Raw genomic sequence first — 26,043 nt, 5'->3', positions numbered from 1 at the left:
CCTGCTTCAAAGGTCGTGCGCCCTCAGCTGCTCAATGCAAACCTCTCAAACAAAGGACCCCATGAGTTAAAAATGAACAATCACCAACTTACTTCCTTCAATGTTCTGTTTGAAATCAGGTGTGGCAGATACTGCCAAGTGCCTGTCCAAACTCATCCCGTCTTCTGCCTGTGCCCACGGCTGGACTACATCTCCCAGTCCCCCTTGCACTCGTGTGTGGCCCTCTGAGCAGTGAGTAGAAGCAAGGCACCTATAAACTACTCCTGCACACTCCAGCACTCTCCCGCTCTTTACCTGTCTCAGCCAGATGCAGAGGATCTAGCACCCTTTGAAGCCCTAGGATGCTGCCAGAGAAAGATGCTTAGATCCCTGAATCACTGCAAGGAACATGTCCACCAAACACTGACATTACGTGGCTTCCCAAATGAGATATAAACTTCTACTGCATGAAGCCCGTGTACCCTGGGATTGTTTGTTAATCAGCCTTCCATAATAACACACAAGGAAAAATTATCATGGTCACAAAGACTTCCATTTGCCACCCCGGGGGCCCCGAGGACCTTGCCCAGGTTCTGTGAAGTGAGCTTGTCCCAATCGTTCTGGATGATTGAAAAAGGACATTGAACCAAGTGATCTCTAAGGTCTTTCTTTGACCTGAAAACCATCCTGCAGTCCTGTGGTGTCCTGTCACCCACCGCAGCGCCTTCCACCATCACTCCAGCCTGCACCAGGAGGGACTCGTTCCAAATTCTTGCCCACCCAAGAATTTTGCTTCTCACGTTACCCCTTTCCTCCACTTGGCTGGGCACCTCGAGACGCACCACGCCTGTCTCAACCAGGGCGGCGTAGCCAAGGGGTACCAGTCAGAGGCTGGTTGTCTTTCAGCGGCTCTGCCCGAGCGTCTCATCAGCCCCGCGGCCCACTCCTGTCCTCCTTGTGGTTTGGGGGGACACGAGAGTCTTCCACCAAGTGCAGGGCTGGGCATGCACCGAGCCCCGGGGAACTGTCCAGCCCAGAAAACGAAGAGAAGGACTCCTTTTTGGCAGCTCTGTTCCTTCAAATGCCACACTCTCACATCGATACACACTACTCACCGAAGACATCATTTTTTAATATTGATTTCTTCCCGTACTATCTGATTACCGATTAGGAATAATTGGAGCTAATGAGGAGGCGGACTCAGAGCAATTCAAGAAATTCCGAAGAAACTGTGGAAAGTGAACCGTGTTTTCACCTTCAGGAAGGGCATGGCTGGAGCCCCGGTCTCCTCTCTGCTAAGGAGCAGGGCAGAAGAGCAGCTCTTGGGCTGAGCTCTTGGAGCAAAGGAGAGGAAAGGGCGAGATGCCGTGGCAGGTGTGCATGTGGGCATGTGTCCGGGTTTACAGGGGCTTTGGAAAGTCATCTTTGGTTCCTCTTTGACCTTTGGTTGATTCCATAGGATCCAAAAGTTTCCTCCGGGAGCATCGATGGATCTAGCAAAGGTGAGCTGTTGGCTCTGAGCTGCTCCCCATCCTCAGGGGGGGACAGCACTCCTCACACTTCCCTGGAGCTGCCACGTGTGGGTCTGGGAGACCTGAGCTGAGACAGCCGGCTGCAAGAGACTCCTTTCTTTGATGTTAGGCTCTACCTAAACAATTAATTGAATTTTACAATCTATTCCATAAAGGAGTGTGCTTTCCCTCGATGCAGAAACAACGCTGTTCCTTCAAGCAGCAGGTAAAAATGGAGCCCGCAAGGATGGCCAGGTTTATCCTGGGGCCTGGGACCCTGGCTGAGTGCAGGGACGCAGAGGACACACCCAGGACCTGGGGTCAGAGTCCCTCAAATTCAGAAGGAGGGGGCAAGGAGGGAAATAGCGGGCATCCCAAAGAGTGTCTGCCGCAATAGTTCATCCAATCTATTCTAAGACCAACTGTAGTATTACACCTGTATTCCACTGATAATTCTATTTTCAAACTTCTCATCTATGTCCTTGTTTCCTAGAGCTGCTAGTAGCAAAGTACCACAAACCTGGGGGCTTTACCAATTAGAAACATACTCTCCCGGTTCTGGACATCAGAAGGAAGGGGACAGTAGGGCTGGGCGCCTTTCTTGGGAGAATTCTTCTTTGCCTTTTGTAGCTTCTGATGGAGGCGAGTGACCCTCTATGTTCCCTGGTTAGTGCGTGCGTCACTCACATCTCTGCCTCTGTCTCCCCCGAGTCTGTCTCTGTGTCCAAAGTCCCCTCTCCTTATAAGGATACAAGTCACATTGACTTAGGGCCAGTCCTAACTATGTTTGGCCTCATCTGAATTATGATTACATTTTTTAAAGAAAGACCCTATTTCTAAATAAAGTTACCTAAGGACCAGGAGTTAGGACTTGAACATATCTTTTGGGGGGACAGAATTCAACCCAAAACAAAGCTCTTACAGGGTGGCCGTGTGGGCAGACATTAAAATGAGATCTTGTTAGGGACAGGGCTTTAGAAACGAACACAGAGTTGTGAAGTCTTTGCTATTATTACTGTTCAGTTTGTGGTTCCTGTGATATTTTCTGTTCACTGACTGGGATGTGTTCAAATGGAAGATCATGTTAATACAGAGAGAGGCCGCACAGAGATTTTTGATTGTACAGACTCCTGGCAAAATTGGGAGTGTGCTCTTTGTAGCATTTGGCTCCAGCTGGGCTCCCTACACAGAAATCAATTCCTCCCTCTTCTGGACTCTCATTGCACCTGCAGGGAAAATAACACATGTTGTGAGTGCTGGCAAATGGCTCCTGTCACTGCCACCTGGTTTCATGCCGTTTGCATCTGAGCATCTGCTTGGCCGGTTTACATGAGGGCAGGTAAACTTCCCGAAGGCAGGGGACTTGGCTTTTTCACCTCGGTAGTCCTCGCAGTGCCCAAGGCAGAGGTTTATTGACTCGGATACTATTGGGGTTTCTAGAAAAGCTGGTAAGGGTTGAGATCAGAATTTATTTTTTCAGTTATTATTAATAAAACCAATCAACATACAGTATGAACATTTTTTATCACAGTTGTATATTCATCATCATGAGCATTTCTTAGAACATTTGCATCAATTCAGAAATAAAAAGAAAACAGAAAAAAAAATTCATACATACCATACCCCTTACCCCCTCCCTTTCATTGATCACTAGCATTTCAATCTACTAAATTCATTTTGACATTTGTTGCCCCTATTATTTACTTATTTTTAATCCATATGTTTTACTTATCTGTCCCTAAGGTAGATAAAAGAAGCATCAGACACAAGGTTTTCACAATCACACAGTCACACTGTGAAAGCTATATCATTATACAATCATCTTCAAGAAACACGGCTACTGGAACATAGCGCTACATTTTCAAGCACTTCCCTCCAGCCACTCTGTTATACCTTAACTGAAAAGGTGATAGCTATTTAATGAGTAAGAATAACTCCAGGATAACCTCTCCACTCTGTTTGGAATCTCTCAGCCATTGGCACTTTATTTTGTCTCATTTCTCTCTTCTCCCTTTCAGTCAAGAAGGTTTTCTCAATCCCTTGATGCTGAGTCCCAGCTCATTCTAGGATTTCTGCCCCATGTTTCCAGGAAGGTCCACACCCCTGGGAGCCATGTCCTACGCAGAGAGAGGGAGGGCAATGAGTTTGCTAGTAGTTTTGGCTGAGCGAGAGAGGGGCCACATTTGAGCAGCAAAAGAGGTTCTCTTGGGGGTGACTCTTAGGCCTAATTTTAAGTAGGCTTAGACTATCCTTTGCGGGGTTAAGTTTCATATGAACAAACACCAAGATTGAGGGCTCAGCCTATTGCTTTGGTTGTCCCCAATGCTTGTGAGAATATCAAGAATTCTCCACTTGGGGAAGTTGAATTTTTCCCCTTTGAGACCAGGATTTTCAAGAGTTGTGACAAATTTGGGATGCAGAAGTAAAATCCAGGCCTCACGGGGAGCGGTTGTGTCATACGTATGGTATATTTAACTAGAACGAACTTAAACATTTGGAAATGGATAGAGGTGATAGTAGCACATTATTGTGAGAATAATTACAATAGCATGTAAATTTGGTGGAACGGCGAAATTTAGAGTTCTGTGTGTCACCAGAAGGAAAGTTGGAGGTTAAAACATGGCAACGTATAACACAGTGAAATCCGGTAGAGGACAATATTTGTGATTAAATGTATAAATATTTAAGACTTCTTTCATGAGCTAGACCAAATGTATGGCATTATTACAAGGAGTTAATAATAGAGGAGTATATGGGAAAAATTTAATACTCTTGCATCAACAGTAACAAATGTACCACACCAATACCATGAGTCAATAATGGGTGGGGGGGGCGGCTTATGGGAGGATTTGGATTATTTTTTTAATTTTTACTTCTTCTCTGGAGTAATGAAAATGTTCTAAAATAGATCATAGTGATGTATGCACAACTATGTGATGATACTGTGAGCCATTGATTGTATACTTTGGATGGTTTGTATAGTGGGGGAATATATCTCAACAAAGCGCATTAACGAAAAAAAGAATCCAGGCTTCAGTTCCATGTGGTGACCAGTATTTGGCTGTCTGGATGTGTCTGAAAATAGAGTTATCAGTGGAATAGGGGTGTAATACATGCTGTTGATATTAAAATAGGTGTGATGAATTATTGTGGCAGACACTTTTTGGGGTGCCCACTGTTTCCCCCCCACCCCAACCCGGCCTTCTTCTGGAATAGACTGTGCTCGACCCAGGCCTGGCCGTTCTGTCTCCTCCCCACTGCCATGGTCATTGGTCAATCCAAACCCACCCCAGGGCACATTCTGCTGGGCCGTGCCCCACCTGCCCCAGCCTCCCACACCCTCCCCCAGCTTTGCAAACTACTGAATCCCAAAGGTTTAGGCAGGACCCCACAGTAAGCCTTGTTCTACCACGCTAGCCCTGACTCAACCCAAATTACAAATTACCGTAATTACCAAAGATAAAATCCAAGGTTAACGATGAAACAAATTAATGCACAGTTGAAAAATATGAAAGTATTCTATAACTACCATGAGATGAAATAAGGCTAATGAAAGTAATTTTCGAATTATTAACAGAAGCGTAGTTCCAACATATGTAGTGACATTATCAGCACGTTTGAATCAGTAAAAGATTTAAACAATTTATAGAGCCGTAGACGTAGCATTTCTATTTGTGAAGGTCAAGAAAAGGACAAACTATAGGCTTTCTTTTATTTTTGTGAGTCTATTTTGCTTTTTACACGTTGTGACATTATTATACATCAGATTTAAACGGCTCTGAGTATTATTTGTAGAGTTCTGTTTATGGAAGAGGTTATCTTGCTTATAGGCAAAATAATTGATTAAGTTTAACCATTCACACAAATGGACAGTTATTTGTAGGTACTTAAACATGAAGATTATTCAAGCATGGTAATTTGTCATTTTTAGTGCTTATTTGACTGCGTACAAGAGCACAAGTGAGTACAAAGTAGCAATATTTCTCTAGTGCTACTGCTACTTTGATTGATAATAAGAAGATACAGCTACCATTTTTAATTTTTAAAATGCAATATTATTCTGGAGTATATTAACCTAATCACACAGTGCAAGTAAATTAATGACAGTTCATTACCTAATAGCAAAAATAATATTAACCTAAAGAGTCTAAATCCACTTCTGACACATATTCAATTTTTATAATGTTACATTGACAGTTTCCCTGGATTATATGTGGTGGTTTCTAGCACGAGCTTCTCTACTAATTGGAAATGTTGGGAGCAAGAACACAAATACTCTGGTGGTGTTGAAGAAGGGTGCTTCCAGAATTGAGCTGCTATATTACAATTCCGCCACCACAGCACTGTAACACAATTTGGTATTTTGCAGGGCTAGCCTGCCGTAAACTCGTCCAGTGAGAACGTCTCAGGGCTTGTGCTCCCGTGGCATAAGTGGATTTTTTCCAGAGCAGCCCAGCATTTCTCATCTGGAGAAGTCAAGTTTTCCAGCCCTCATTTCCCCAGTCTGGCTGGGAGAGGCAAACAGTGCCGCCACTGTCTTTCGCGACACCCCGTGGGGCTGGTGCTAATGTTTTCCCGAAAGGCGGGCAAACGTGGTGGTTAACGCAGACCAGAGGAGAGGGCCTGAACTCACAAAATGTCTCTTCTGCCTTAAAATGTCTCTTTTGCCTTAACAGCTTTCGAAGTTGGGAAACATATGTTGCAACCTTGAGAAAGGCAGAGTAAATACAGAGCATGCCAGCTATTTATTTTCCTGTTGACGGCCTCTCTGGCTTCAGACTGGAAGCCCTCCAAGAACCAAAGTCTCCCCCCAAAAGCAAATTGTTAATCTTGAGTCCTTCGGCTGCTTTCCCATCGGTTCTGTGTGGCTTTCTCACCCTCCTATAAAGTCCCAAAATCTCTCCGGGCCTTTGCTTCTATTTAGAGTGCTGAGGAATCTGTTCCTCTTTGTCACTCAGAATAATCCAGAGCCAAGGGAAGAAATCTTTGAAGGAAGAAACCTGAGTCTGTGTCAGAAACGACTCCCTAGTATGGAGAACTTTCCTGAGATTCTTAGAGCGAGGCTTCCTACAGCCCAGCTCCTACACATTCAGCAAAACTTGCTTAGACCATGGAAGTGACTCAACCATTGAAAGCCAATTTTTTCTAGTTTTAAACATTTGCCACATGCTCTTCTGCAGTTGTGGTTTTTTATCTTTAAATCAACAAACCTTTTATCTTCTCCTTGGAAAAATAAGAAATTTCTACTATGTTTATTTGTTTGTTTGTCTGTTTCCCAACATATGGCACACAGTTTAGAGACCAGTCTAGGTAAAATGATGATTTAAAATCCCCTAATTACTCCTTATTTGTAGTGTTCACTCTAACAGGCTACTTCTACATTTTTTTTAAAATAACCTTTTTTTCTCTCTCTCTGATGATAAAATCACTCCATCCTCATTATGGAAACCTGGGAAATGGGTATAAAATTTAAAAATTTTATTTGTATTCTCATCACCCACAGTTAGGCATTCTTAACATTTTGGTACCGTATATTTCTGCTTTAGTCTGCTAGCTATACTATCTAGATGTTGTTGTTGCTTTTCTTTTGATTTTATGTCAAATATTTTCTCAACATTTATTTATTATCAGTAAATAATCTTGAAAAATGTGATTTTTAGTGACTTTGATAAGAATCCATCATTGGAATGCACCATAATGTTCTGAACTCATCTCCTGTTGTTAGTAAATATATTTTTAAGTGAATGCTTGGCCACATTTCTCATTAATCCCTTAAGCTATTCCTAGAAATAAAATTGCTTCTTAATACGTTTTGCCAAATCACTTTTCATAAAGTACGCTTATCAATTTACACTCCCACCAGCAGTGCCTTGCTGAGTCCTCATCCTCACCCAGGAGGGCTGCGTTTTCAGCTTTGCCAGCAGCATGGTCACCAAGGAGTGGGGCGGGGCTTCGTTAGACGGGGAACCAGAAGATCCGAGCTTGAACTTGGACTCTTCCATTATGTAGTTCCGTGACACTGTGGAAAAACCCTTAGCATTAAGAATAAAAATTGGGAATGGTATTTTCCCAAATGGGAAAATCAATGTGAGAATGCTTCATAAATGTAAATGCATACCTTTTGCTGCTGGCACATAAGAAAAGTCAGGAATTGGGTATATGTGTTATAAACCAAAAAGGAAACTTTATGGAAATAATTGTTTAAGGTTTCCTTTTTAAAATAAGGGAAAGGTGGCTTTCCTCAGAACATATTTCCTGTCATCTCTTCCTGAACTCACACACACATACACACACACATGCACACACACACACACAAGAGTTATGTAGATTCTGAAATCCCAGGGAAGGCTGCCTAACTTGATGTACAAAGTAAAGCTGGATATTCTCTTGGATTGTGCAGACTAACTCAATGGCACTTCAGTAGAGGGTGGATTCAGGTGTGATTGACATTAGCTACATGTGGCATAAACCCAAGAAACTTTTTTATTTTAGTTGCCACAACCCAATACAAAGCCTTCCCTCTAATCAGACCCCAGTATTCTGTCACTCCTGCATGCCCTGCACCGACCATATTCTTTCCCTCTTCTCCCCACCAATCTGTAACTGTATTTCCTTTAAGGCTTACCGAGGATGTGCATTCTCATGGAGTCTTTCCCAGCTCCAGCACAGTGAAAGCTCTCCCTTCTGTGGATTCTTACCTGTGAATCCACAGGTTGGCTCTGGATTACTCACAGCTTTCTTTGGTCCTTTTGTCCAGCTTTCTAAGATGGAAACTATTTTGAGGAGAAAGATTCTTCCTTTGCATTTGCAGCTCTGGACACACACTCGGCCTTAAATTAACTTGTCTCTAAGGTTGATAAAGTTTTACCCAGGGATGAGGAGTCATTTTCCCAGCAACTCCCACTGGGGAAACTTTCTGTAGACTTTGGCCCTCTTGGCGTTAGGAAGATGGAGGGCAGGCCAGTGCCTCCAGCCACATTTCTCCAGGGCCTATTTTCCCCTCATTAACTGTTGACAATCCCCACCACTGGGAGGCAAAGGCTAATGCGGACAATTTTGTTCTTTCCTTGTTTTTTCCCTTACCATGCTCCTCCTGAGTCCCCACCCTCCCTCTTTCCTAAATGTATCTCTCCTGTGTCATTAAATGTTACCATTTTACATAACAAAAAGATGGAAGAACCTACATTTCAGTATAATTATGACCCCTCCAAAGAAATATTTCATTAGAGGGCAACAACGTCAAGTTCGATGAACATTTCTTTCAGGGATATGGAACTTGATTAAGCTTTAGTGACAATTCTAGATCCTTTCAGATTTGCAGAGGCTTAGTCGGGGCATGTCAGGTTGCAAGAAACAGAAAACTCCACAAATTATTCAAGTCAAAGGATAGAGTAGACACTCAGGGAACTATACCAGCTTTTTCAGCACACCAGGGATGAGATCCCTTATAGTTTGGAAAAGGAAACATTGGTTTAAAAACATTGCAAAGAACCATGCTAGATTAAGGAATTGCTGTCATGATAGAAAGGTAAAATTTCTTTGCTTCTCATCAGGCAACTGGTAGGGTTCAGAGAACATTTCGATTATTGAGAGCTGAGGGAGAAGGTTGAGGCTGCCTGATTTGAGCTCTAATACTATATGAAAATATAAAGACCGTAATCATACAATTGGGGGGTTGGGATCGGGGGATGAGCCAAACCCACTTTCCACAGACTTGACAACAGAGTTACAAAAAGAGCATTTGGCAACTGTCCTGAAAGAGGTTCTGAGAAAGAGCTCCACAGCCCAGCCAAATGTAATCTCCTCCCAAATTAGGTCAAAGTTGTCAACATAAACTGAGGTCGTGGAGGCTAAAATCAGAAAACTGAGTAACCAAGATGTAAGCAACTTCATTATTGGCTTTCAGAAACCATTCCATGGGATTTAACTGCCCTGTCGGCAACTATATCTCAAGAAAAAATATTAAAGGGGAAAGTTGAAATCTAAATTTGGCATTCCTCCCCACCCTGAAAGGAAGTCATTCCATAATCCAAAGCTTTCAACCACACACTTCTTTCCATGCCACTTCATATTTCGTTTCCACTTTAGCTCCCTTTTAGTTTTGGGATTATCTCAAAACTAGGGATGGAAAGGTAGTAGATAGGACCATGGGGTGACTTCAGCACCACGTTCTCCACAGCTTTTGTAATGGTATGGCTTTATCCCAGCTCCCGAAGTAGATCACACCAGCCCCTTTTCACCCACCCGCCTCCTTGCAATCTTCTCAGTCACCACAACCCCAGAGGAGACAAAGCTGAGCCTCACTGCTGATTCGCTAATAATGAACAAGAGATGAGGTAACAGCCTATCAAATAATGAATAAAGGCCATTTCTGACTTTCATCCCATGCAGTAGACCAGTTCCACATGTGGAGCTGATGGAGTATACCTTCCATAAGTTAGGGGCCTTACTTCCTGGGTGCCACAGCTGTTAAAACTGACAGATGAAAGAGAAGCAACTCTCTTTTGACTCACAGAAACTCTTTTCCTGCTAGAGTGAAAACACGTAAAAGGGCTTTGAAAATAATAAAGTATTAAGAAAATATAAGGCAGCAAAATATTGTAAGTGATATTGTCAACTATTTCAGATACAAGGTGAATAAATACTATCATAAATATTTTTAATTCAAAATTTAGAAAGAAGATTCAAAGTCAAACCAGTCTGTGGAAGAGGCAGAAGTGCTCTCCCCTTGGTCCATGAGCTTCTGGCCTTTCCAGCCCGTGTGGCAGTCAGGCTGGGGCCCGTGTGACTTCCTCTGGGAGCAGAAGAGCTGAAGGGCTGTGTGTCACTTTGGTCCAGAGGACTTAGGAGCAGGGATGAGGTTCCTCACACTTGCTCACCTCCTGCTTCAGTGGCCCTGGAAGCCGTGCGTGCAGATGGAGCTTGGATCCCTGAGTCACAAGATGGAGGAATGTCCTCTCACCTGGAATGCAGAACTTAGTGTGATGGCTAAGCCATGGAGATTTATTTAATACCATAGCATAATGAAGCTTACCATTTAAAATACACTGACTTTTCAAAAAATTAACTTAATGCTCTTCAGTGTTACTCATGATGAAAGGAAGTGATTGCAAATGGCATGTTGCTATACTAGGTCTATACCATCAGCGATCTAGGTATTAAAGGGGAAAAGGGTCAATTCCAAATTAGATAATGCTTTAGGCAGTATATAAACTTCTAACCTAATGCTTCAGTGGATTGAAACACTGACTTTGGCACTCAAAAGTCTCATTCTGATCCAGTCATTTATTTTCCCTAAGAGTCTAAGTAATTTAATCTCTTCTCTCTGCTTTGGTTTTAAGATGAAGAGAAAGACCTGCCTCAGAGGGTTTTTGGTGAGCAATAAAAATAACCTTAAAGCACTTTTCCAGCACAAAGTGCTGCATAAATGCTTAATGATTTCCTTTAATGATATCATGGGCAGGGGTTCTGTACTTTTAAGTGAAATATTTTCATTTGAGTTATTGCATGTAATACTCTAGGTGTCAAAGCTTGATGGATGGCTGAAATAAGGATCTTTTGTTTTTCTGGAATCCAGATCATTTAATCATTTCTCCTTCATCTCCAAAAGTTACATCTAATTAAACACACGGAGGAGTCAGATCTCACAGAGGAGGCTAATGATGACCTCTAAGGGGGGGGTGGGAACTTTGTTGGACCCCATGAATGATGCAGTCTTAAGGCCATAACTTGTATTCATGAATTCTCCTTTGGAGGAAAAGAAAGCTCAGGTGGGCTTTTTTTTTTTTTTTTTTTTTTTGACTTACTTTGGTTTAGCAAATCATAGCCCTATATTATACAGAGCCCTGGTCCAGGTCTTAAGGGATAAGCATTCACTTTCTGATGAAGGTGGGCATTTTGTTCTCTAGGGAGGAAAGAGAGCATTTGGTCAAATTTATCCATTAACTATGGAGAGGCCACATTCTTCTCTGTATTTACCATATGTAGAAAGTAAGAAAGGACAGGGACAATTCTTTGGAAAGAATGATTTTCAATTAAAAATTATATATATATTAGTGATGGAACCTGCTTATATTTTGTACATGTGCCATATAATAAATGAATATAAGAAGGTCTACCCTACAAATCAGTTTGCATCACACTGATGCTCCAACTCTAAGTTATTCCAACGCTCGATTGCCAGATGCACCTTCCCCCACTTCCCACATGCTCTCTCATAATAGCTAGTACCATTTACCAAATGCTCCCTTTGTGCCAGATTTTGAATAATGCAGTTAATGTGATCTTGTGCAATTAATACAATAGTCCTATAGAGCAGGAATTATTTATTCCATTTTTCAGATAAGGAAATGATGCTCAGAGAAGTTAAGTAATTTACCCTAGGTCACACAGCTAGTAAGAAATAGATCCTAGTCTAGCTGCTCCCCAAGTCTGGATTATCAACGCTACACTAATATGCTTGTTTCCATGACCAATATGCCTATTTCCATAACTTCCTCACATGGTGCAAGAAAGGAACGGACAGGAAGCGAACAAAGGTTATGGCTGTTTCTTTGTCTTGGAAAGAATGTTAGAGCTGGAAACAACTCTCCAGATTTTCCAGTCACTTTCCAAATTTTCACAAAAGGAAAGCGATGCTCAGACAGGTGAAAGGGTCTTTATGAGGTCACAGGGCACATACAATACAGTAGGTAGGTTCTGGAAGCTGTACCCAAGATTTCCAACTCCCGAGTATATTTTTTCTACCTCAGCTCACCCCACCACCATTTTTAAAGTTAACTGACATTACTGAGTGTGTCTTAGTAATTAAAATATGTAAATATTTTTAATTGTTTCCGTGACCCTAGCACAGCAGTCAGTCACATATATTTGTGTGGGGTAGAAGGGCTAGCCCCTTTATTTGTCCATTCACAAACATTTTAGAATGACCAGAACATGCAGAGCTCTATGTGGGGAGACAGGATGCAGCAAAAAGGGTCGGATTGGTCCCTGCTGCGTGTGGAGTTTCCATTCTCTTGAATCTCATGATTTATGGATGACTCTTCTCTCTAACACCATGGATCAGGAACGAGAAAAGTGAAGCTGATCCAAAATGTTGATTCTTACAATAGCATGCTTTCTATACTTGAACAGATTACCAGTTTCTGTAATACCCGATCCATTTTTAAATCTGGCACTCCATGTCGTGAAGCAGGCACTTCAGTCATTCACCGGATACCTGTCATGCACCCATCATATGCAAGGAAACATCTAGGCAGTTGGGATGCATCACTCAACAAAACCAACAAAATGCCTATCCTCGTTGCTCTTACCACCCTCTTCACCCAGGGGTCTCTCACCCTAAACAGTCCAAGTGGCCAGGCACACGACCCAGCACTGCACCCATGAGATTGGCAGCAGTTTCTAGTCCCGCAGGCGCCCAGACCCGAGGTCGAGCCCCAGGCCTCCGCGCAGAGCCCCACCAGAACGGTGAGCCCTCAGGGGCAGTGGGCCGCAGGCTTTGCAGAGACTGGAGAGCGGCCCAACCAGTTCCCGCGGGAGCATGTGATTGGCTTGTGTGACTACTTTCATGGGCCAGCAGAGGGGTGAAACCTGTTAAGGCTTTCCCCCTGGGCGGAGGCACATCTAGTGAGAGAAGGGGACCTCACAGGTAGGCGGTGGGACCTTGTAGGGCTCAAGGATGTACAATTTCAGACCTTACAATACCATCTTAGAGGCATTCTCACTTGGGCAGACAGACAAGGAACAATAACCATAATGAATAAATAAATGATAAAATGTGTTAGCTGATGGCGGTTAGAGAAAAAAAAAAAAAGCAAAGGGTAGGGGGGGATTTGGAATTCAGAAGGAAAGAGGTGCAGATTGCAATTTTAAATAGGATGACCAGAGAGGGTGTGACGATTGAAACTGTTGTGTATCCAAGAAAAGCCATGTTTTTTAATCCTGATTCAACATTGTTGGGTAGGATCTTTTTTAATTAAATTGTTTCCGTGGAGATGTAACCCACCCAACTGTGGGTGGGACCTTTTGATTAGATGGTTTCCATGGAGATATATGCATATCCATTCAAGGTGGGCTGCTTACTGGAGTCCTTTAAGGGGGTATCATTTTGGAATAAGCTTCAGAGCTGACAGAGCCCCAGATGTTTGGAGATGCAGAAAGAAAATACCCCCAGGGAAACTGCTTGGAACTAGAATCCAAAGATCCCAGCAGACACCAGCTGCCTGCTTTCCAGCTGACAGAGGTGTTCCAGATGGCATCAGCCATACTTAAGTGAAGGTAACCTCTGATTGGTGCCTTAATTTGGACACTTCTAAGGCCTTAGAACTTAGAGCTTGCAACTTAATGAATTCCTTTTCAGCAGCATTCACAAACTAAAGCAGCAGGTCTCAGTGAGAATCTTTGAGCATACTTGAAGGTGAGACAGCATCATCGATATCTAAAGGAAGAAATTCCAGCTGAATGAAGAGCCAGTGTAAGGCCATGATGTAGGAGCAGTAAAGAAACCAGTGTGGCTGAAGCAGAGCATGCAGGAGGGTTAGTAGCAGATAATGAGGTCAGAAAGATGGGGATACGGGGGAGGGTTGTTTGCAGATCACAAAGGCCTGGAAGGCAGACCTCTGGCTTGACTCTACCAGAAATGGGGAGCCACTAAAGATTTTGAGCAGAGGAGTGATATGAGAGGTTTAAAAGGATCACTCTGGCTGCCACGTAAAGAAAAGACAAGAGTCAAGGAAAGAGGCAGGGGAACTGCAGTTGGATGAATAATGGCCCCAACAGACTTCAGATCCTGACCCCCAGAAATCCCCAAAATGTCACCTTCTATGGCAAAGATGCTCAGCTGTGATTAAAAGAAGGATCTTGAGATGGGAGATTATCCTGTATTATCCAGGTAGGCCCTAAATGCAACAATGATTGTCCTTATTAATCATTAGCAGAGGGAGATTTGACACATACAGAGGGGAGAAGACACCATGACCAGAGGGGCAGCAATTGGAGTGATGTGGCCACAAGCCAAAGGATGCTGGATGCTGCCAGAAGCTGGAGAGGCCAGGAATGGATTCTCCCCTCCAGCATGCAAAGAAATCAAGATGCCACCTTGATTTCAGCCCAGTGATACTGATTTCAGACTTCTGGCCTCCAGAACTGTGAGAGAACACATTTCTATTGCTTTAAGTCATCAAATTTGGGGTCATTTAATACAGTCACCTGATATGACTCCAGAGGCCAATTAGGAGATACTGAAGTATCTACCTGAAGTATTCCAATAAGAGATGATGGCCTGGATTAGGGTTGTAGCAGAGAAGGTATGAGAAATGGTTGGATTCTGGAGATATCTGAAAGAGGAGATCACAGGTTTTCCAGGTAGATTGGACTGGCAAAAGGCAGAGTGAGTGAAAAAGAGAAGTCCAGACTGATTCCAAGGCTTTGGGCCTGAGCATCTAGAAGGCTGAATCCCATCTTGGGGAATGGAGAAGACTGTGGGTGCAGCATATTTGAGGGCAGTGATTGCAGGAGTTTAGGTATTAGAGATGCCCTACTAGCTGCCCAGGTGGAGGGGTTGAGTAGCAGTTAGAGATGTGAGCCTGGAGGCTGGGAAGGAGGTCTTGGCTAGAGATGGGAATTTGGGAGTTATCCCCCTGTAGAAAGCCAGACACTGGATGAAACTATTAAGGGGCTTATGGTATCTGGCAAAAGCTGGTGAAAATGAGACACTCATACAGATGGAGAATTTTATTTTCCCAAATATCTAATAACAGGAAGAAATGATTAGGGGGCAAAAGGATTGTTTGACAATTGTTTATTTTTGTCAGGGCCCCAGAAATAAAAACAAAAATTAGGGAAGAAAATTAAATTTTTAAATTTATTTTACTGAATTACAGTAAAACTTTTGGCCAGGAGCCCCAGGGTTCTGTAGAGAAAGCTCACAAATGTTTGGGAGAAGAGGAAGCATGGAATTCCTTGCGTGCATGAAAATATTGGCACCAGACAAACCAGAAAGTGCAGCAGATTCCCAGAGGCGGTGTTCTTGATTGCTGTTACTAGGAGACCAAGTTTCCCATCTGGCCCCGAGTCCCACAGCCCTGAGGGTCCCGCATTGGTGTGAGGAACTCCTGAAGGACCCCTATGTAGCCCCCATTGCACTGGCGGATATTTATACAAGAATTTCTGCCCTTTGGGCATCAGCTCTGCAACTTTTCCATCGTGAACAGGAAGCTGAGGACTGCCTTCTACTCTAATCTCCTCAAAATGGGTAAAAATGTTTGAGTTACGAGGTCACCCGTGCCAAATTGTTCATTATTTCATTCGTTCGATGAGGAGGCTTTGCAAGCTGTTTCGGCTCCACCCACCCACAAATGAGAAGCGAGCCTGACCTTGAGGGGGCCCCTGTTCCTCCTTGCTCAGCAGAGACTCAGCTTCTCCCAGCCTTTTTCCTGCTCGCCTCCCCTCTGCACCCTGTCACCCCATCCTGATGCAACCAACTGAAACTTTTTGGAAAGGAATCCAGCAATATTTGGTTTGTTCTGCTAAGTGAAGGTGCTCTCAGGGAACCGGTTTTAATGCTGCAGATGAGTGCCGCCGCTGTATGTCTTTGCTTTATCCTCCAGAGTTGAGAGCACTGCAGCCTGAGCAATTCCACACTGCATGGCCAGCAGTCTTGGCTTTGTGCTTCCCAGATGAGCACTTAATTGTTTCCTTCCTCCCGACAATTGCTATGTATCAAAATAATCTTTTCTTTCTTTCCTCCCTCCCTTCCTCCATCCCCACCCCCCACCCCTCTTTCTTTCGTTTTTTGGTTGAAATATATCAGCCTATGCCTATGAGTACCCAGTAACACAGCTGTTGTGTGAGGGACAATCTCTTCTCACTTCTCAAATTTAAATTCCCCTGTAAGCTATAGAAGAGGAAACCCATGTGCCTCAACTTCCACAAGGCAGTCCTCTCTTTCCAAGCAGTCCTCCAAGGAAATGCTTAGTCTGTTGGCATCAAAACAGCTGCTGTGATTGCTCATAAAGTCATTTGTGGGGCTTCGCAGCAGGTGCTTTTCCTAAGCTCTGTAAATAATTCTTGGAAAGCCGTAGAAAAAGCTTGCTCAGAGCCCTGGTAAATCAGAAGCAGTCTTCCTGTTGGCCTGCTCAGATGTGAAACCCTGATATTTTAAAATAGATAATAACCAGGCTGAAGAAATCTCTTGATCATTCACTCCCCAGCAGTAAAATCTGTCTGCCACCCAAGACCTAAAGAGTGTGCACGGGCCACAGCCCTCCAGAGTCATGCAGAGACCTTGAAGTATGAATTTTAACTATTCATTGGCCAAGTACTTGTTTGCTTCACATTATTTTCTTCAGATTTTTTTTTTTTTTTTTTTTTGCTTCTTTGTTTCTTCATAGACACTGAGGTTGTTCTGGTATAAACATTCCAGAAAGACATGTGGTTGTGGCATGTATTATGGGCTCAAGGGCCAGACTAGTCAAGCTGGTTGATGGGCCCTGCATAGAGGACACAACATCATGAACTTCTATTTAATCGCCATGGTGCCTTTGCCTATGTCTATATGCATGAGCTCAGTTTGAATAATAATGATAGTTAAAGCTTCAATTTATGGAGTGCCAGCAGCATCTGACCATTTTGCACGCATTCTCACAAGGGCTCTATGGAGTCAAAGGGTCTGTGGCCATTATACAATTGCACAGATTGAAGCCTGGTGTCGGACCGCTGGCACGTACTGCAGATGGCTTCAGGAGGATGAGGTGGACTGCATCTTTCTTCTCTGTGCCTAAATAAAATTGTTCCTGTAAAAGTGCAGTATCTTGCACACATTACAAACTCAATAAATGTGTTTGTTGACTCAGTGTAACTCACACAGTCATTAGTTTTAAAGGGGGATGTTCTCATTTCTCTCTAGTAGTGGTTCTCAGCTGGGGGTGATCTTGCAACCCAGGGGACACTTGCGATGTCTCTAGACATTTTTGATCATCACAACTCGGAAGGGGTGCTATTGGCATCCAATAGGTAGAGCCAGGAATGCCACTGTACGTCCCACAAAGCACAGGACAGTCCCCCTCCCCCACAACAAAGAATTATCCAGCTTGTAGTGTCAATAGCCCCGAGGTTGAATAATTCTGCTCTGCAGCCAAGTCAACCAATAAGTCAGCATTTGTTGTTTTTTCCTGAAGTTACAAAACATCAAGCCCATAAGAGAAAATGATTCCTCCTATAGTATCTGACATTAGATTCTATACTAGAAATGGCCAAAAGTGTGTCCTTTACATTCCAAAATCCAGACAAGAAGTTAACACTGACACTAATACCACATACCTTGCACTGAGAGAGATCTGAGAAAGATGGTTATACCAAGCCCAGTCTTGTGTAAAGGAGTTAATTTTGAGCTCTCACATGAAATGAAAATCTAGCCACTATACCAGTAAAAAACTGGCTGCCCCCATAGCCTGGACAAAGGAATTCATGAAACTTCTCCATAGGGAAACTTCTACAGCACAGAGTGTACACACAAGTCCTGCAGCAACTGATTCCTAAAAAGATGAGACTTCATTCTTAAACCATAGCACCTTAAACCATACCTAACTTCTAAATAAAAAGCATTAAAACACACATTTTTTTTCACCTAACAATACTCAACTGTCCTGCATATAACTGGAAACACATTAACTCTCTCCAGAATAGGGTGCAAGTTCTTGGGTAATATTCATTCTTAAACTTGATATTTTACGACTTAAATAATATAACAAGAACAAAAAGCATCACAGTCCTCATTTCTGTAACTGATCACGTGGTCGTAGTTCATATTTATCACTACCTTCTTCCACTACCCACTCCATGTTCCCTTTACCCTCAGCCACTCCCATTTCTACCCCTTGGTTCCTGGACCCATGGATCCTGGCTATGGGAGAAACAGCACCATACAGCGGATACTGATTCAGAGCATATACAGTTTCCTAGAGAACATTACCCCAGCCTTTCAAGGTACTGCCACCTAGTTGGCACTGTAACTGAGTTTTCAAAAGGCCATTCCACCGTTCTATCAATCCAGCTGCCGACTCACTCCATGGATTGGGAGTGTCTTTCTGATTATGGGAGTCAGAGTCCTTAGTGACTTTCAGTCCAGTCAGAGTAGAAAACATTCATAAAAACCCATTGTTAAGATTCTGTTTCTTAAGAACCATTCCCAATACCAAGATGTATTAGTTAGGGTTCTCTAGAGAAACAGAATCAACAGGGAACACCCACCAATATAATTTATAAAAGTATCTCACATGACCATGGGAACACAGGGTACAAAATCTGCAGGGCAGGCTGTAAAGCCAATGTCTCCGATGGAGGGTCTGGACAAACTCCACAGGAGAGGCTCCCAGCTGAAGCAGGAAGATGAACCTGTCTCTTCTGAATCCTCCTTAAAAGGCTTCCAGTGATTAGATTGAGCATCACTCATTGCAGAAGACACTCCCCTTGGCTGATTACAAATGGAATCAGCTGTGGATGCAACTGACATGATCATGATTTAATTCTATGAAATGTCCTTATTGCAACAGACAGGCCAGCACTTGTCCAAACAGACAAATAGGTACCACCACTTGGCCAAGTTGACACATGAGCCTGACCATGACATATGTATATATACCACATCTTATTTCTCAGTTCATCTGTTGATGGGCACTTGATGGGCCATTGTGAATAATATTGCTATGAACATGACTATATAAATACCTGTTTGAGTCCATGCTTTCAATTCTTTGGAGGAATTACTGGGTCATATGGTAATTCTATGTCTAACTTTTTGAGAACGTTTCAATTTTTTCATTTTTAAAAATTTAAATAAGTATTTTAAAGCATTTAAGAAGATAAATTGACTATATAAAAAAGAATTTTATAAAATCAGAACAGGTAGATTTGAGAGGGAAAAAGACCCTAGTATTTAAAAATAACTGAAATGAGAAACTCAATAGATGGGTTAACAGAAGGGTAGAGAGAATTGAAGAGAAAAGTAGTGAATTGGAAGAAGAACTTGAGAAATTTATTTTCAAGATAGCCCAGAGAGATGAAGAGATGGAAAATATAAAACAAAAATTAAAAGAAATCACATAGGTTAAAGCACAAAGATTCTCAGGTAAGATTTAAAACAAAATAAGACATGGTCCAAATAAAATGATCTGGAAAGGCTGAAAATAGGGGGACAGAAAAAGAAATTCTAGGCAAATAGTGACCAACATAGAAACAATATAGTAATATTAATATATAAAAACATAAATCAAGGTAAGAAATAACCAGTGGGAATGAGAGAAACATTACTGAAAGGAGCAGTCCATAAAAAAAAATCTACCAACCATTAACTTTCATTTTCTTAACAAAAGTACTTGAAAATCATAAAATGAAAATGGCTAGAGTTATCCAGAGAAATTGAAAAATCCACATCAGTACTGAGAGATTTTAATACACTGCTCCCAGAAAGTGAGAAATCATGCAGGTGCAGGCAGAAACAGTGTAAAGACTTGGGTCGTATGAATAACACTATTGACAGGCCTGGTCCAAGGTTTACACCACACACACACACGCACACACACGCACACACACACACACACACACAAGTACATGCCCATAAATATTTGTGGGTGTACATATATAATATATATGTAAAATATATACATAAATATGTTTATGTGCATACATATAAAAATGAGGGCATATATATATAATTATATAATGTATATATAATATTATATGTACCTTTATATATATATAGAATCCTGAACCAAATAGACCATACATATTCCTCTCATAAGGAATTTATGTTTACAAAAATTGAACCTGTACCAAAACAGAAGGAAATTTCAACAAATTCCAAAGAAGTGATGTCATACAGAGTCCATTAATGTATAAGCCAACAACAAAAATGGGAGCAAAATCTTAGACATTACACCCAAAGCACGAGCAGTGAAAGAAAAAGTATATAAATGGGAGCTCCTCAAGATTGACCACTTCTGCTTCTGTGCTTCAAAGGACTTTGTCAAAAGGGTAAAAATGTAGTCAACTCAATGAGAGAGAATATTTGATAACCATACATATCTGGTAAGGGTTTGATATCCAATATAAATAAAGAAATCCTATGTATTAGGGTTTTCTAGAGAAATAGAAACAATAGGAGAGATCTGTAAATAAGAGATTTATAAAGGTGTCTCAAACAACCATGGGAAAGGAAGAGTCCAAAATCTGCAGGGCAGGCTGTGAAGCTGGTGGCTCTGATGAAGTGTGCAGACAAACTCCACAGGAGAGGCTCTTTGGCTGAAGAAGAAGTGACAGTCTCTCTTCTTTCTTAAAAGGCTTGAGCTAATTAGATTATCTTGTTGAGGGAGACACGCCTTAGTTGATCTCAGATGTAATCAAACACAGATGCAGTCAACAGGCTGATGATTTAATCAACCAGCCATGAAATATACTTGCAGCAATGATTGGGCCAGTGCTTGCCTGACTAGACAACTGGGCATACCCATTTGGCCAAGCTGACACCAGCACCTAACTATCACACTCTACAACTCAACAATAAAACATCAAACAACTGAATTATAAAATGGGCAAAAGACATGTATTTCCAAAGAGGAAATACAAACGACTAAAAAGCACATGAAAAGATGTTCATCTTCATTACCTATCAAGGAAATGCAAATCAAAACCACAATGAGATATCATCTCACACCTGTAAGAATGGCTGCTATTAAACAAACAAGAAACTACAAATGTTGGAGAGGATGTGGAGAAACTGGGACACATATTCACTGCTGGTGGAAGTGTAAAATGGTATAGCTACTATGGAATACATTTTGGTGGTTCCTCAGAAAACTAAACATTGAGTTGTCCTATGACCCAGCAATTCTATTACTTCATATATACCCAGAAGACCTGAGGGCAGGGACACAAACAGACATTTGCACATCGATGTTCATAGCAGCATTATTCACAATTTCCAAAAGATGGGAACAATCCAAGTGTCCATCAGCAGAAGAATGGATTTTTAAAAATGTGATATATACATTTGATGGAATATTATGCTGCAGGAAGAAAGAATGAGGTCCTGAAGCACATGACAAGATGGATGAACTTTAAGGACATAATGCTGAGTGGAATAAGTCAGACCCAAAAAGACAGATATTGTATGATTTCACAAATATGAACTAACTAAAATATGTAAACTCAGAGTCTTAAAATGCAGAATATAGGGTACAGAGAGATAGACAAAAGCCTGGGAAGGGGGAGTGATTACCTAATAGGGAGTGATTATCTAATATGTACAGAATTTTGAATGAGGTTGAACTTAAAAATTTGGGGACGGATAGAGGTAAGGGCAGCTCATTGTAGGAATCATACATAACAGTGCCATATTGGAGGTGAGTTTGGTTGAAAGGGGTTGTTTAAAATCATGTACGTTACCAGTTAGTGCTACAAATATAAATATGTTCTCACAGGAACTACTACAAAGGCACAACACTTGTACAAAGTTAATAATAGAGTGGAACATGGGGAAAAATAGCTATTGCAAACTATAGGCTCTAGTTAACAGTAACACCTTAATCTTTCAACAGTAACAGGTGTACCACACTAATATTCTCATAAGGAGAACACTACTACTCTCAATAATGGGGGGGTGATAAGGGATATGGGTGTTTTTTATTTTCTTTTTTGTGTCTGTCTGATATTTTTCTCTTTGGAGCCCTGAAAATGGTCTAAAATTGAGTATGATAATGATTGCACAACTAAGTAATGATACTGTATGCTTTGGATGAAATATATGGCATGTGAACATATCTCAATAAAATCTACAGAGTAAAAAAACTGATCAAAAATAAAAATCAATATGTTTGGAAATGAAAAAAATATCTAAATTATGGATTCAAGAACAAATCATACTATTTTATCAGTTACTTTGTCACAATAATATAGCACAAATATTTCTCATACCATTAAAATCTGTTCTAAAATGTAATTTGTTAGGGTAGCATGATATTCCAACATATGAATGGCATACAATTTATTTAACCAATCCCTTATTTGAGCACAATTACAATATTCTCAATTTTCTACTATATTGCTCAATGCTACAGTGAACATAAAATATTCATTTTTTACTTCATTGTTCATACACGTATTTTGTGCCATTAAATTCTTAATTAGAATGTTTCTTAATTAGAATGTTCCCAGTTGGAGACCAGTTGTACAGCAACTTCATTTGAAGGAAGAGTAAGCACAAAAAGAAAAAAAAATAGCAAGAAACACTGCATTTAGGTTCTTTTACAAACATCAGCTTGCTCCAGGAAAATATGGAGCCAGACCATGGAGGTATGTGTCACCATTTCAGAAAGAATAAGGAAAAGCGCAGTACAGATACTGAATTATCAGAGGCTGCTTTCATAATCTGCAGATCTCACACATCGATAGGTAAATAACACATGCCGAGTTATTGCCTCTGCAGGCTGCCTCTAAATTGAAGCGAAAAACTATCTCACTGAAGATAGGCAAGCTAGAACAGCAAGGACGATAAATCAAACAATGGTATGAGTTCCATTTAACACTGAGAAAACAAACATTTCCAGATAACTACATATCGTGTAAGACGAAACACTTTTGGAAACGGAAATGAGTGGGTGAGGCAGGACAAAGAGGAAGAAAATTGAATGAAATTCAACAGAACCCAAAATACCAGCAGTTCCAGGGCAATAGTGTTCACTGAGCAAAGAGCTGAGCTGTGTGTGTGCATTGACACAAGTCCGCGCTGCCTAGTGAGAGGCCAAAGTGGCATCAGGCTGCCTTGGCTCAGCTTGGGCAGTTGAGATGGGCTGAGTTGAGCCTTGGTCAAATTCTCCAAGCTGTGGCTTCCTTATCTATAAAATGGAACTGCTTCTACAGAGATGCTATGAAAATTGAACGTGGAATCCCATGTAAATAAACGATTCAGCACAACGCCGCACACGTTAAGTATTTGCTCAATAAGTAATAGTCATCATTATTACATGAACATTAGAAGATTAAGAAAAGCCAGATGATCAGGTAAGAAACAACTGTGATGAATTCTGTAGTTCCTTTAACTTCAAATGCATAAACTTGGTTCTGTGTACCATTTTTATAGAGTTCAAATTCTACATTTAAATGTGAAGTGTTATAAAAACTGTGTACAGTGTCCGGAATAGTCTAGTTGCTAAAATTTGCATTTACTTTCTCAACGAGGCCCTGGGACTACTGGCCGTGGGTGCCAGTACGCCAGTGGATTTAAGGGCCAGGGGATCAGGTCTCCTCTTTGTGCCTGGCTAGCTATGGGCATTGACAGACACAGGGAGAATCTCCCTTCATTTGCTCTGCTTTCTCCTGGCTTTAGTTGGGTAAATCTGGAAAAGGATCCAGCTGCCCCCTGGAGCCAATTTTGGACTCAGCTGCTGCCTGGAGAAGGCTGCTTAGGAGGCAGCACATGGAGATTTGGGGGTGGAATGCAACTGCTGTGAGAACTGGGTCCCATGTTCCATTGCAGCTATAGCCGTGTCAGAGCTGCTCATCCCTGCCTGTGGAAACAGGCATCCATTCCCAGCCTCCGCACAGAGCCATTTCCGCTCTGCCTGGGAAGGCGCAGTTCTCCAGTCTGAGACACATACGCTGCCTCCACTTGGTGGTTAATTGTACTCTCTCAAGTGGTGAGGACTCAGAGCTGCTTGCCATGATTTAGGAAAAAATAATAATAATAAAATTGATCTGTTTGTGCCAAATTCATTTCCTTGATAACAGTTGGATGCCAGAACATCGCTTTCTGGGACATCTTTTTTTTTTTCTTAAGGATTTAGCTTTGGAAAACATGGAGATTCCCATGATGAGCCCCGCTCTGTAGGAACTGATGACCCTTGAAAAATCATCAGCTGCAGAGAATTCCTTTCCACCAAAGCCACAAACCTTCCAACTGAAGATGGCTTCAATTTCCAGGTAGTCAGAATTTAATCTGCCCATATGGACATTTGTTGAACTTTATCATTTCCTCAGATGGAATTTGAAGGCATCTTGTTCACTTACAGAAATCATCAACAGGTAATCGTATATCCCCCCTCCCTTTTTTTAGAGTGAGTCTGCTCCCAAATTCCAGATATAATAATCCTAGAAATTATGCATGGGCGAGATTTATATATCCTGAGATTTTTACCTTCAAAAAAGGTGAAATGTCTGACCTTCCAAGTGCCTCTCATGGAATGGTCATCTCTCAGGGAGAGAGGATTCCTTTCTGTGCTGGGAAGGGAAGGTGTGGTCTAGGACTTTCTCTTTGGCCCCTCAGTGCAGTCATGTCTATTTTGTGTCTCTGCTTAGAAACCGGAGGTCTTGGCTTGGAAGAGAAATGTTTTCATCTATTTTAATGCTGACCTGTGATATTTTATTCACATTTTAAATCTTTTATCGCTTGTGGCTCCCAGGAGATCTTCCCTTTTGTTAGCGTTTTTTCTGATTGGTATTGATTCTCTATTTTGCCAAAAGGTTAGAAAACCTACTGCCCTGTTGGCAAAATTGCAAAGAATCCCACTGCTGTTTTCCTCCCCACAGAAGTATCTATAGCCATTTAATTATATAGTTTATTTTTAAAGCAAGAATGAAAGACCCAAGGATCATCTTTCACTTAATTTCAGCTTAGTATGTTCTCAGAATGTTAAGAAATTTTCAGTTCCTTCAGCTATTGAAATGGGTGTCTTCATGTGAAGGAAAGTGAGTACATTTGGTTTTACTTGGTCTGATGTCACAAGAATTTATTGTATATTGTTTTTTTTCTTCAAATAGAAATAAGAATCTACAACCTGAAATACCGTCAAAAAGAAATAAACATGCTCTGTGGGAAAAAGAATAGCTCTTAGACATTTCAGTTATAGAATAAATCCCATACCTTGTATCACACATAGTCTAGGCAAAATGGTAGCTCCAAGCTGCCTCACATGCCCAAACTGAAACTGTTTTTGCATTTTATAGCTAGAGGATACCAAGGTGTTACCTGGCAATTCAAAATCTTTTCTTCTTTTTGGTGAAGGGAAGTGCATGGGCCAGGAATCAAACCCAGGTTTCCTGCAGGCGATATTTCTACCACTGAACTACCCTTGCACTCCTGGAAATTGAATTTCAAAATAATGGGAGGTGTCATTCACAGGTAAAATCAGTAAAGGATAGACAGGAATATATCTACCCAGTTATGTTGTCAAAGGCCAAGATGTCAAAGTGCCCAGAGAGAACTGATCATCTAGACTGAGAGACACATTTCTTCACAGGGGAAGCTCCACTCTGGGCCAAGGAGCGCTCCAGATCTCATGGGCTTCCTGCTCCCCAGTAACCTTGCATCCATACATATGCACCATTCAAGGCAGCTCTGCTATCTAGAAGTCTGAAGTTCTGAAGCACTGGTTTACAGCATGGTACTATAGCCATTTCCAAGGGCTCCTTAGATGGAAGAAATTGCAGGTGAAAAGCCTGAAGATCAGAGGCTGAGTCCTCCTGCTGAAGTGGAGGTTTCTTTACTCGCATGGAAATAAAG

The 26,043-nt window shown here is 41.7% G+C and overlaps 1 long non-coding RNA gene across 1 annotated transcript in view; it reads right to left on the bottom strand.

Annotated features, from left to right (window-relative positions):
* Nucleotides 1-10,073: 10,073 nt before the first annotated feature.
* The window catches only part of LOC143650516 (uncharacterized), a 54,871-nt gene continuing 38,901 nt past the window's right edge, over nt 10,074-26,043 (bottom strand). The window contains exon 3 of the long non-coding RNA XR_013159587.1: nt 10,074-10,452. This is a non-coding gene — a long non-coding RNA (uncharacterized LOC143650516). The remainder of the gene's footprint in view (nt 10,453-26,043) is intronic.

Source organism: Tamandua tetradactyla, chromosome 1 (genome assembly GCF_023851605.1).
Source record: "Tamandua tetradactyla isolate mTamTet1 chromosome 1, mTamTet1.pri, whole genome shotgun sequence".
In the NCBI taxonomy this organism is placed as follows: Eukaryota; Metazoa; Chordata; class Mammalia; order Pilosa; family Myrmecophagidae; genus Tamandua; species Tamandua tetradactyla.
The sequence above is the reverse complement of the archived record's forward strand: the minus strand, read 5'-3'. Positions and strand labels throughout refer to the sequence as shown.